The sequence below is a fragment of the Otolemur garnettii genome, unplaced genomic scaffold, assembly GCF_000181295.1.
Source record: "Otolemur garnettii isolate 467f Iridium unplaced genomic scaffold, OtoGar3 scaffold00107, whole genome shotgun sequence".
Lineage (NCBI taxonomy): Eukaryota > Metazoa > Chordata > Mammalia > Primates > Galagidae > Otolemur > Otolemur garnettii.
The window spans coordinates 1,656,295-1,669,182 of NW_003852502.1; positions in this window are offsets into that span (position 1 = coordinate 1,656,295).

The window sequence follows — 12,888 nt, forward strand, 5'->3', positions numbered from 1 at the left end:
ACGTGGGGATAACAGTAATATAGGTCTCTCTCCGTTATGTGGGGATAACAGTAATATAGGTCTCTCTCCGTTACGTGGGGATAACAGTAATATAGATCTCTCTCCATTATGTGGGGATAACAGTAATATAGGTCTCTCTCCGTTATGCGGGGATAACAGTAATATAGGTCTCTCTCTGTTACGTGGGGATAACAGTAATATAGGTCTCTCTCCGTTACGTGGGGATAACAGTAATATAGATCTCTCTCCATTATGTGGGGATAACGGTAATGTAGGTCTCTCTCCGTTATGTGGGGATAACAGTAATAATATAGGTCTCTCTCCGTTATGTGGGGATAATAGCAACACTTACTTCATCCAGATGTAATAACCACTAAGTCTATCAATTTTTTTTTACAAAGGCATCTTACAAATAACACGTAAGTGTTTGCTAAATTAACTTCAAGGAGACATTTCAAAGATGAAGAAAAACAAGTGATTAGAAAGAAAATTGAAACCTTTCAAGGGAGCTGATTTATAGAAGAAAATGCAATTTAGTCTAATAATTACACGGCAATTCAGTATCGCTCCTACTACCCGGACGGAGGAAATTAATGCTAATGTAGCTCCCTGAACTACAGGCAAAAAATGTTAACAGTCGAAATTCAAAAAGCTACTCATTTCTATTTCAACTTGAAAAAAATGTTTTAACTGAACATAGAATTATTTTATTTTTTGATTACAAAAAATTATTTTAATTACTTTTTTAAATTTCAAAATATTACGGAGATATGAATGTTTTTGTTACCTGGCAACCTTGTATAATGCTTAAGTCAGGGCTTTCAGTGTGCCCATCACCAGAGTAGGGTTCGTTTGTAAAATATGTTGTATACATACCATGCAGTATACTACTCAGCCCTAAAAAGCAATAAAATAAGGTTTTTTGCAGCAGCTTGGATGGAACTGGAAGCTATTATCTTAACTGAAGTATCTCAGGTGTGGAAAAACAAATACCACATGTACTCACTAATGATGGGAGCTAAACAATGGTCATTACGTGGGTACAAAGATATATAAAAAGACTTTGAGAATGAGAAGGGTGAGGGCTAAACACCTGGGACAATTTTATTACCAGGAGCATTCAAGCGCTCACAGAGCACACTCTGACCACCAGCGAAGGCCTTCAGGGCCGGAACGCATTCCCTTCCCACGGGTTTCGTGTTTCGTGGTGGGGGCCACGGCAGGGGAGGGAGGGAACGTGGACTAAGGGTCTAAGTCATTTTACAGAGCTATGACTTATAGTTCCAGACAAATACCGAAGTCCTTTCACAAGTCAGGGATTTAAGTCAGGCATTACCCTCTGCTTTGCAGACCCTCGGAGGGCCGGGCCTGCGCCCTCCACCTGCCTGACCCGCCCTCGGGTCCCTCCCAGCTCTGGTTCTGCTGACCTTCACATCCTCCCTTCCAAAAAACTTGGACCTCTCTCTGCCAATTTCACAGCAAACTGTTAATAAGATTTCTAGTGATACAATTGTTAACAAGAGGTGTTAAAAAACGAGATTTTAAAAAGTCACTGCGGGAGGGGAAATTCAAGAGGGTCACCTGCTGGGCCCTCCAGGGGGGCGGGGTTCCGACATGGGAGGGAACGGGCGCAGCCCAGGTGTAGGTGGGAGAGGTAAGTGGGGAGCCCGCCGGGACCCCACAGAGGGAAACTGCGAAGCAGAGGGAAGAAGGTAAAGGAAAACAGTGCTAGGGAGGATCAAACCCAGAGAGGCTGGAGCCCAGGGAGGTGTGGGGCCCCCTCCCCCCAACCCTCCCTCGTGAGCAGCAGGCTGCCAAGCTTCCGGGGAGCTTTTCCACCCCCCAGGCCGAAGCACTGAGCAAACAGAACAGAGGGCGAAGCTGCAGGGTCCCAGGGCTCGGACACTGTGCGGGCTTCCCCTCCAAGGACAGTGACCAGGAGGCTGAGAGAGTTCTCCCACTCAGGCTGTCACCCTCTGCCCCTCCCCACCTACTGCAGCCAGAGAGAAGCTTGAGTGGGGTTTGGGCAGTGGCCCCCGCCCCAGCTGAAACAGGATCCCACTCTAAGCCAGGGGCCCTTGCCTTCCCCTTAAGGTCCTGCAGGGGACCCAGGTGCTGATCTGGAAGCCCCTGCCCACCAGCATTAAGTGGAGACACAGCAGCAGGTCAGATGTGTAGGCCGGATTCAGTGTCCCCTGGACTTGAGCGGGTTACTGGGGGACACAGGGTGGGGAGTGAGGGCTGGACTCCAGGGTGAGGGACCCCACATGTGTGGAACTGACCAGGGAATATTGTGAGGAGCAGAGACACAGCGATCTAGGAGAGCACCCATTCCATATCCCACCCAGGAAAGCCATACTTGGATCAGAGCCATCTCCTAGAAGGAACATGTCCCTCCAAGGTGCCGTAGCAACCAGTCCTTCAGGCCCCTCTCCCAAGAGCAGCCCCCTTCATCTGCAGAGCTGGCCTGGAGTTTCCTCCCAACACTTTCTCCCATCCCCAGTGGCCAGGTAAACAGCCTCTGAGCCCCAGAGGTTTTGCAGAGTGCCAGGGTCACACAACCTCACAATGCCGCTGTCTGGTTCCCCCACCCACCTCTGCTGGGGAGGGAGATCACCCAACACCCTGGGAACAACAAGATCCTCCCCAAACCCCTCCCCAAGTCCACCCGAGAGACTGGAGCTTCCCACCAGCACAAATGAACATCTCAGCATGTGGCTCTTTCCTACATGCAAAACCACTGACAGGGAGCTCATCACAGCGTGTTCTAGCTCAGGCAAACAATAGCTGGTTGTTCGGGGGGCAATAGCAGATTCTTCCTGTCAAGTACTGCCCACTATCTGGAGAATAAGCTGGGGGACTCAATACAATCCACAGTGCTGGGGAGAGGTGAAGACAGCAGGATAAAGGCAATGCAAGGAGATACTGTCTAGAAGGAGAGAAAAAGAAGTTCCAGGACCTAGATATGTGCTGGGTCTCTGTCTGCCATTACAGCTAATCTGGGATCTGCGTAGTCTGTGCAGAGACATTCCACCAGAGAGCAGGTGCAGCAGAGATCTGCTGCCTGCCAATCCCAGACTTCTGCAGCTGAAAACATTATGGTTGCTCTGGTGCACAGAGCCAAGTCCACTCAGGACCTGGCCATCTAACAGTAAGTTTAGCATCACCCTGCCAGACAAGGAGAAAACAGATGCTCCCTCACTTCAAGCCTTGTGCCTGGGGGCTAAGCATGCCTCCTTTCAGCATGGAAGAGGAACAGAAGGGAGTTTCAGGTGCCATAGACACCACTTGGTAAGCCTGTGGAAACCACTTCAGTGGATCTTTTATGTCAGGGGGAAACTTTGACTGAACAGCAACTCCAACCCACCTACACAGAACCTGGCCACTGAGAGAAACCCCTGCCTGTGTGACCAGGCATCAGCACTCCCCACACTGGTGGAACAGCTCCCCCCATGGATGAATTTGCCCCCAAAATACCCAGCGGCAGCTCTGAAACTCTCCTTCTGCCCAAGTCTGAGGCTCTGTTCCTATAGTTTCAGGGTGCCCACCAGGGCTGCAACTCCACCCCCAAGACTACAGAGTTGTGGTAGGGTGCCAAGACTCCACTGCTGAGTCCCTACCAGTACTGTTGCACCAGAAGAACTTCCCTGAGGTCCAGCATTCCACTGAAAACTCCCTACTCCCTAGCCCTGAGCAGTCATCATTCCTCGACTTAATTCAAGAGAGTCCCCAGCAAATGAAAACAGGTGCCCTGCATTCTGATTAACCCAGAGCTGAGACAAGGGGAGCCAGATGAGAAGGAACCAGCAAAAAAACCCTTGGAAACAAGAAAAAACAAAATAGTTCAACACCCTCAAGAGAACACAAAGGAACTACAGCCATGGACTCCACCCAAAAGGAAATTGCAGAAAGACAGAAATGGAATTCAGAATACAGATGTCAAATAAGATGAATGGAACTGAAGAGAAAGTTGAAAACCAACAAAAAACAAGCTAAAAAACTATTTCAGGAAATAAGTGAATAAAATAAAAAAGTCAACACAGAGCTAGGCAACATAAGAAAAGATATAATGGAACTTAAAGAAAGGAAAGACTTATTTCGGGAATTTCAAAATGCCGTTGAAAACTTTAACCATAGGCTAAATGAAGAAGAAAGAAAGAATCTCAGAATTGAAGATAGGCTCTTGAGATACCCCGTAATTCAAAGAAGCAAAGAAGAGTATAAAAAAGCCCAGTCACTGAGAGTGGTAAGGGACTATCTGGAACAAAGTGATATTTGAATTATAGATACATCTGAGCATGAAGAAGACAGAGCTAAACACACTGAAAATCCGTTTGAGGAAATTATTAAGGAAAAACATCACTGGTCTCGCCAGAAATTCAGGCATACACATACAAGATGGGTATCAAACACAGGGAAGATTCACAGCAAATATGAGTAGGTCATCCCAGACACGTGTAATAATCAACATGCCCAAAGTCAAAACGGGGAGAAAATTTTGCAAGCAGCAAGACTAAAGCATCAAATAATCTATAAAAGAAAACCCATCAGGCTTACTGCAAACTTCTCAGCAGAAAGCTTATAAGGCAGAAGGGACTGGACCCCATCTTCAATCTACTTAGAACAATTGTCAGCCTAGAATGTTGTATCCTGCAAAACTAAGTTTCACACTTGACAAGGAAATTAAGTCTTTCCCAAGCAAGCAAACACTGAGGGAATTTGTCATGGCCAGACCTGCCCCACATGAGAATATTGTGAATGGAAATATACACAAATCAACACAACAGATACCCACTGTGTAAATTTACCTAAAAAACCCAAAAACTCACAACTCTTATGAAACAATAGATCAAGAGGTAAAAAAAAAAAAAAGTAATAAGGGATTATTAAACAAAACGAACAGACCAACATCCAGATCTGGAAGGAGAAAGTCAAACTACCACTTTTTGCTGATGATATGATCTCGTATCTAGAAAATCCTTAAGAGTCCACCAAAAGTCTCTTGAAAATGATAAATAAATTCAACAAATTCTCAGGATACCAAATCAATGTACATAAATTAGTAGCATTTCTATATACTAACAACATTCAAGCTGAGATTCAAATCAAAGACTCCCCACAATCATAATAGCTACAAAGAAAATAAAATACTTAGGAATATACTTAACTAAAAATGTAAAAGAGCTCTACAAAGTAAACTATGAAACTCTGAGGAAAGAAAGCTCAGAGGATACAAACAAAAGGAAAAACATATCATGGTCCTATCATTTAACATTGTTAAAACGCCCATATTACCCAAAGTGATTTACAAATTCAACATAGTCCCCATCAAAATACCAAAGTCATACTTCATAGATCTAGAAAACATGATTCTATGCTTTTGCTGGAAACCAGAAAAGAGCCCAAATAGCCATGGGTATCTTAAGCAAAAAATCTGGAGGCATCATGTTACCAGACTTCATACTATACCACAAGGCTATAGTAACCAAAACAGCATGGTACTGGTACAAAAATTCTATCAAAACATTTATAGACCAATGGAACAGAACAGAGAACCCAGATGTAAAACTGTCTACATACAATCAACTGATCTTGTCAAAGGAGACAGCAAGGTGCTCTGGGGAAAATAATCCCTATGTAATAAAAGGTGCTGAAAACATTGGATAGCCACATGCAGAAGAATGAAACAGAACCCTTGCCTCTCACCACTCACAAAAATGAATTCAAGATGGATAAAAGACTTAGATCTAAGGCATAGAACCACAAGAATTCTAGAGGAAAATGTAGGAAAGACATTTTCTTTCTAGAAAATGGCCATGGCCAAGAATTTATCAAAAAATCTGTCATGGAAATCTTGGCAAAAACAAAAATTAATGTGAGATTTGATTAAACTAAAAAGCTTCTGCACAGCTAAGGTAACAATCAACAGAGCAAATGGACAACCTACAAAACGGGAGAAAATATTCAAAACCTACACATCAGATAAAGGCCTCATAACCAGAATTTACAAAAACTCAAGCAAATCAGGAAGAGAAAAACAACCTTATTAAAAAATGGGCAAAAGACATGAACAGAAACTTCTCATAAGAATAAAAACAAATAGCCAATAAACATGAAAAAATGCTCAACATCACTAATCATTGAAAAAAAACAAATTAAAACCACAATGAGAGATTACCTTACTCCACTTAGAATGGTATTTATTAAAATGCCCAAAACAGTAGATTCTGGTACAGAGAGAAAGGAACTCGTACACACAGTTGCTGGGACTGCAAATTACTACGAACTCTATGGAAAACAGTATGAAGATTCCTCAAGGAACTAAAAGTAGAACAACCATTTGATCCAGAAGTTCCACTATTGGTTAGTTGCCTGAGGGAAGTAAGTCATTTATCAAAAAGACACCTGCACTGAATTTTTTTTTTTTTTTTGTAGTTTTTGGCCGGGGCTGGGTTTGAACCCTCCACCTCCAACATATGGGGCTGGCGCCCTACTCCTTTGAGACACAGGCATCATCCATGCACTGAAATGTTTATTAACGTGTAATTCACAATTGCAAGGGTGTGGAATGGACCAAGTGCCCATGGATTCATGAATGGATTAATAAAAGGTGGAGTCCTACTAAGCCACATGAAAGATGAATTAATACCTTTTGCAGCAATCTGGATAGAACTGGAGACCATTCTCCTAAGTAAAGTATTTCAAAAATGTACAAACTAACCCTACATTCACTCGCTAGTAAATTAGAACTAACCTGTGAGCACGCAAGTGCACAGAGAGAAGTAAAATGCTGGATGGCAGCCAGGGGGTAAGAGATGTGGGAATAAGCAGCTTACTGGACAGTACTATGAATACAATTTGGTGACAGGCACACCGACAGCCAGGACGCAAGCATTACAAAAATGACCCATGTAACCTAAAACGGGTACCTCCTTAATGCATATTTTGAAGTTAAAAAAAACCACTATTGCTATTGTCTCAATCAGAATCTCCTTCCAGGTAATCCATTTTAGAAAGGCCCTTGTGGAAACACATTTTCTTAATGACTCAACCAGTGGGCATCTTAAGCATTTGGCAGACTGGTAAAAAGACTAGGGGGAACCTTTTTGAGCAAGGAGGCATTGCCAAAGGAAATTTTTTTTTTTCAGTTTCCTCTTGAACTACATTATTTGATATGTAAGTGGTCACTTTCACTTTCTTTCCCTGACAGGATTTTCTTCCATATTAAGACACCGAAAGTATTTATCATTTTCTCAAGTTAATCTAATTTTACTATCTATTCAGTTTTTCACCTTTATAAGGGTTGAATACCTATTTTTGCAATTTATTGGCTTCTTTGTAATTCTTAACATCCAATAGGTAAAATGAAAATGATAGATCTGATTCTGAAGCTCCATTGAATAACACAATGGAACTTAGGAAAAACAGCTGGGATGCAGACCCTTCGTTGTGTGTAATTTTTTTTTGGCAGTTTTTGGCCGGGGCTGGGTTTGAAGCCACCACCTCTGGCATATGGGGCCGGCACCCTACTCCTTTGAGCCGTAGCCACCGCCCTAAATGTGTGTATTTTTAATGTAATAATAATTAAAAGTCACGTGGGCATAAAATAGCAATAACCACGAAAGAGAGAATACTCATTATTTCAAGGGTCAGCATGTGTGGCCCTCATACACCTCACCTGTCATCCCAAACGTCTTCCAACAACCAGGTGAAGAAGTCGAGACTTCCCAGTGTTCTCCAGATGTCTTTCCAAAAGAAACGAATTAATTTGCATTCCCACCAGCAGTGTAGGAGTGTTCCCTTTTCTCCACATCCACGCCAACATCTCTGGTTTGGGGACTTTGTGATATGGGCTAATCTTACTGGGGGTAGGTGGTACCTCAAAGGAGTTTTGATTTGCATGTCTCTGATGATTAAGGATGGAGAGCATTTTTCCATATATCTGTAGGCCATGCACCTATCTTCCCATTTGCAGGGGTAGATGCTGCCTACCCATTACCTCTCCTTACCAGGAAACCACCTGTGATCAGCATGTCAGCATGTTCAGCACAATTTTCATGTCCCAGATTTCCTCCTGGCCAGGATTAACCTGCGTGTCAGCTCTGGCTTCTGAGGTGGAAGGGGAGGTCTAGGAGGCTTGAGGCTTCCCCTGGGTCCCTTTGCAATGCCACCCTGCTCTTTTTCTTACCAAGAACATATGTATTATGTTTGGTGGGAGAATCATAAATATGAAAATCATGCAAAGATGGTGGAGGGGATAAGGGAAGAAGCCCCAAAAATTATAACATGGAGGAACAGACACTCTAGCATCAAACTCCCACTCTCCAGACTTTCTTGAGAAGTGAGAAAATGAAAGCTCTTGTTTGTTCAAGCTGTTGTGGTAATATTTCTGTTACATGTAGCCAAATACAAAATATCTTTTACACTCCCTTTCTACACAGAGGAAAACACAAGCTTGGAGATCCTAAGCACATTCCCAGGGTCACAGAGCCCCTAGACTTGCATCGGCTCTCGCCTCTGATTCAGAGTCCTGGCTCTTTTCAGTTTTCCATACTAACTTTTATAGACATACAGACATTCCAGACTAAATCTGGAAAAGACAAAAATTCTCCTTTCAATCGTGAATAGCTGAAGGCCCAGAACAGTTCAATGAACTGTAATTTTGAAATTGTGATCAAGACCGAAATAGAACAACAATCCAGTGCTCTCACCACTGACTGTACGCAGAAATCACTGGGACCAAACGGAGGAACAATTAACTTGAAGTCAAAATTAAATGCCTTTGTTCAGAGAAAAACAAAGTGAGATTCAGAATCCTGAAAAACACAAGAAAAAAAAAATTGGTCCACGACAACAGATTGCATTGGCAACAGGGAGGGGCAGTATTGCAAGAGGCAGATACTTCAGGGTCACAGAGGAGGATCTGAGCATTTCCAGGAAACAGAAAAGCAGCAACAGAGGAGCTCAGCCCCGGATGACCTGGGATGAGTTTTGCCAGGAAGGAGCTGCGATGAATTTCACTTGTGTGTTCTTACACCAGGAAAACCTAATCAAAGAGTAGCTTCCAAAATTTAAAACTCAGCATTTATGATGTATTTTTTTAATGCATTCAAAGCCCAAGGCCCCTTTCTTGCTTCACAACCCTGTCGCTGTACAAAATTCAGTGAAATATGTAAGTTAAGTAACTTACATAGCAACACACATGTACACCAGCACGTAAGCACACAGACGGGAAAATACGGGAGAGTAATGAATCAGAATGTCAATAGTGGTTATTTCTGGAAGTGAGGATCATGAATCATTTTTTATTTGTTCTCCTTCTGGTTTTGTATTCTCTACATGTACACCCCGAATCTATACTAGATTTGTAATAGAAAAGTAAATGAAAACATATTTATAAGTTCATGTCATGATTATATTGCACTATAGTTACTGCACGAATGAACAAGCAGAACTGAGGAACTATAAATATGCTTTCATGGTAAATGTCAATTTAATTCTTACAGTAAACCAATACATAAAATGTGCCAATAAAACCATTTACTGATCAGTTATTCTAGATTTATTCACCACTATTTTTGATAGAATAAGGAGCAAAAAAATTATCAGATGTGGTAAAAGATGCTTTCTTAAAAACTCAAACCATTATTATTTGGTCTCATTTTCCAAGCTATGAGCACACCACAATTTAATTAGGTACCTACTCTCACTTAATATAAGAGCTAATTTAAGCCATTAGTGCAATTTTTAAGCATTAAAATCACATATTGATGGTTGTTTTAGAAAAACACATTTAAACTAAGAATTTCTAACCTAACGTTAAAGAAGAATAACTTTAAAAAGTTTATCTCACAATACTTTAAGGAATCTTTTCATCTAAACAGTTTTGAATGTCTATTTTGAAAAATCAACTTCTTTTTCTTCGGATTGATATGAAGGTACAAATGTGAAGGATACATTGTTTTTGCCTCCAAGATAAAGTCCCAGTTGTAGGTGAAGACTGCAGCCAGGGGGTGTGCCGTGTACCCCAACATTGTGCACATTCGCTGAGAACTTGCTAATCACCCTTCTTCCCCTTCCCTTCTCTTTCCCCTTCCTGCCTCCCTTCCCCCCTCGCGAGAGTATACTGCATTTTCTCCCCTGTAGGCATGCAGTTGTCTATATGTTGGTTTCATAGTAGTAGTGAGTACACTGGATACTTGTTTTTCCATGCTTGTGATACTTTACTAAGAAGAATGTGTTTCAACCCCATCCAGGTATTGAAAAATCAACTTTGAGAGAAACGCACACTGACTAACTAAGCCAACAGGGGCAGGTTCCCTTCCTCAACTCCTAGGCTGGCAGGTCGGGTGCTCCCATTTACAGCTTTGTGCTGCTGGGGACACATGCTCTTGCACAATGTGACATAACTTTTAGTGCTCAGTGCTGAATTGAAAGTACTGCGCCATGACAGTGAGTGTCCCCGGGCAGCGAGGTACAGAGCTGGCTATACTGAGTGGCTATTGCCAATGGCACAGCGTGGACATAACAGGCAGCCTGTTCCTATGGCCACATCCCCAGCTGGTTCCTCCCCAGTTTCTAGTCTACTTCTTTAAAGTTCCCATCAGTTCTTGTGAACTTCACAACAAATGTTACTCTCCTTTCAATAATGAACCAATACATAGACAACGCTCCTGTTCCTTCACTGTCCTGGGGAGACGGAACACGTGGCCAGGAGATATGTTGTATATGTGACCATAGGACACAAATTATACTAGGTCAGGCAAAAGCCTTTGGATAGGCAAGACAGGTTATGAGACAAAAATGTATATTTTGATTGGAGCACCCAAAGCATTGGACTGTAGTGAATGGGAGCCCAGAAAAGCAACATTTTTTTAATCTGGTGTTAATCCCACAACAAATGGGAAACAAGACCCCAACCCCCAGTACAGAAGCCAAAGAGGCTTTGTCAGGTCCCTGATAACCAGCACACAGTCCGGGAGCAGCAGGCAGGTGTTGGACCTAAGACTTGGAATGTGCCAGTCATGACACAAAGCCTCAGGGAAAGTCACAGATCATTCCCGATCAGTTCAGCAGAGTTGGAAGTGTGTCCCAAGGCAGCACATGCCCAGGAACTGACAGCTGAGTGTCACAAAGTCTCGAGTCAACATGGTGCCTGGGTCCCGAGCAGGGCTGCAGACCACTCTGGAGTCCTGATGGACACCCCTGGTGCCTGCCCACTTCCTGAGCCTGGTTCTCCAGTGTCCTATTTCTTTCATCAGCAACACACTTTAATTCTAAAAAAATCCCCTTTCCTCCTTTTTACAGTAGTTTCTGTTGCTTGCAACCAAACACCATGATTAATAAAGAACAAAAAGCATCCAACCTCCAAAACTTTGTAGGAATGTTTTTAATGCTTACTTATAAGTTTGTAGGTGTTAGAGGTAACATAAAGTGCTGTAGAGTTATAGTTTTACCATTGGGAATTGCAACATTGTGATCTCTTCTTTTACCCTTGCTGGATGTATGATCTTACATTAGTTTCCTAGTGTTGCTGTACCTACTTTCCTAAACTGAAAAAAACAATAATATTGTCTTCCATATATCACACGGAGGCCCAGGATGTAACATATATTTCCTTAAACTTCTCTCCAAATTGCAATGGCCTTCTTTTTTCTTTATCTTGTAACTTTTTTACATTTTGTCATATCATCTACCCATTAGTGAAATTTTTCCCTCATTCTTTTCTTTCGACCTGGGGTATTTTTCCCACCCCTCTCCCCCTGATTCAGTTCCTGAAAGATGACTTCCCTGGCTGTCTAAGACCAGGTCAAATCCATCCATTTACATACTCCCTTATGGCACTAAAATTCTCTCAGGCAGAATGTTTCGTTATTCTTTCATTTAAAAAGGACCTAATGTGTGCCCAGTACTATCCTGGAGAGATAGTTATAGCAAAATAATTAAGATCTCAGCCTCCACACACTATGCTATGCAGCCTGTCACACCATACTAGAGAGTGACAGGCCATAAATTAGTAGATCCATTTCATTCAGGAATAAATGATATAAAGAAAATAAAAGAGGAACTGAGATTAAGGGTAATCAGATCTTTAACTGGAATAATCAGCAAATGTTATTCCTAAGAAATGACATTCGATCTGAAACTTGAACAATAGAGAAAGATATGAGAAGTTCTAGGGAACAGCATTTCAGGAAAGGGGAATTAAAAACTACAAAGGCTGTAAGGCAGGAATGAGCCTGGCAAGCTTCAGGATCTCAAAGAAATGGAATGAAGCATAGCATGAAGCAGGGAGAGGAGTTTAAAACAAAGTCAGGTAAAGAGAATGGAGACACCAATGACCAATAGAAATGAAATGAATCAACAATTTCTAATTTTAAATGTCTTAGCAGCTTTGGTTTTTTAAAAAATAAACATATGAAATTAATATTAAAACTATAGTATGGGCTGGGTGCAGTAGCTGACACCTGTACTCCTAGCACTCTGAGAGGCTGATGTGGGTGAATTGCTTGAGCTCAGGAGTTCAAGACCAGCCTGAGCAAGAGCGAGACCCTGGATCCATTAAGAATAGAAAAACCAGCTGGGCATTATGGCAGGTGCCTTGTAGTTCCAGCTACTCAGGAGGCTGAGGCAGGGGAATTGCTTGAGCCCAAGAATTTGAGGTTGCTGTGAGCTATGATGCCACAACACTCTACTGAGGGTGACAAAATGAGACTGTCTCAAAAAATATTAGTTAAGAAAAAACTATCCTATATATTTTATTAAACCAACATATTCAAGATATCCTTTCAACACTTAACAACTACAGCAGAAGCTCTGTGAATTGACCATGATGGGGCTGTAACCAAGTGGTAAACATACAGAGGTGGTCATCATGAGGAATGAGGC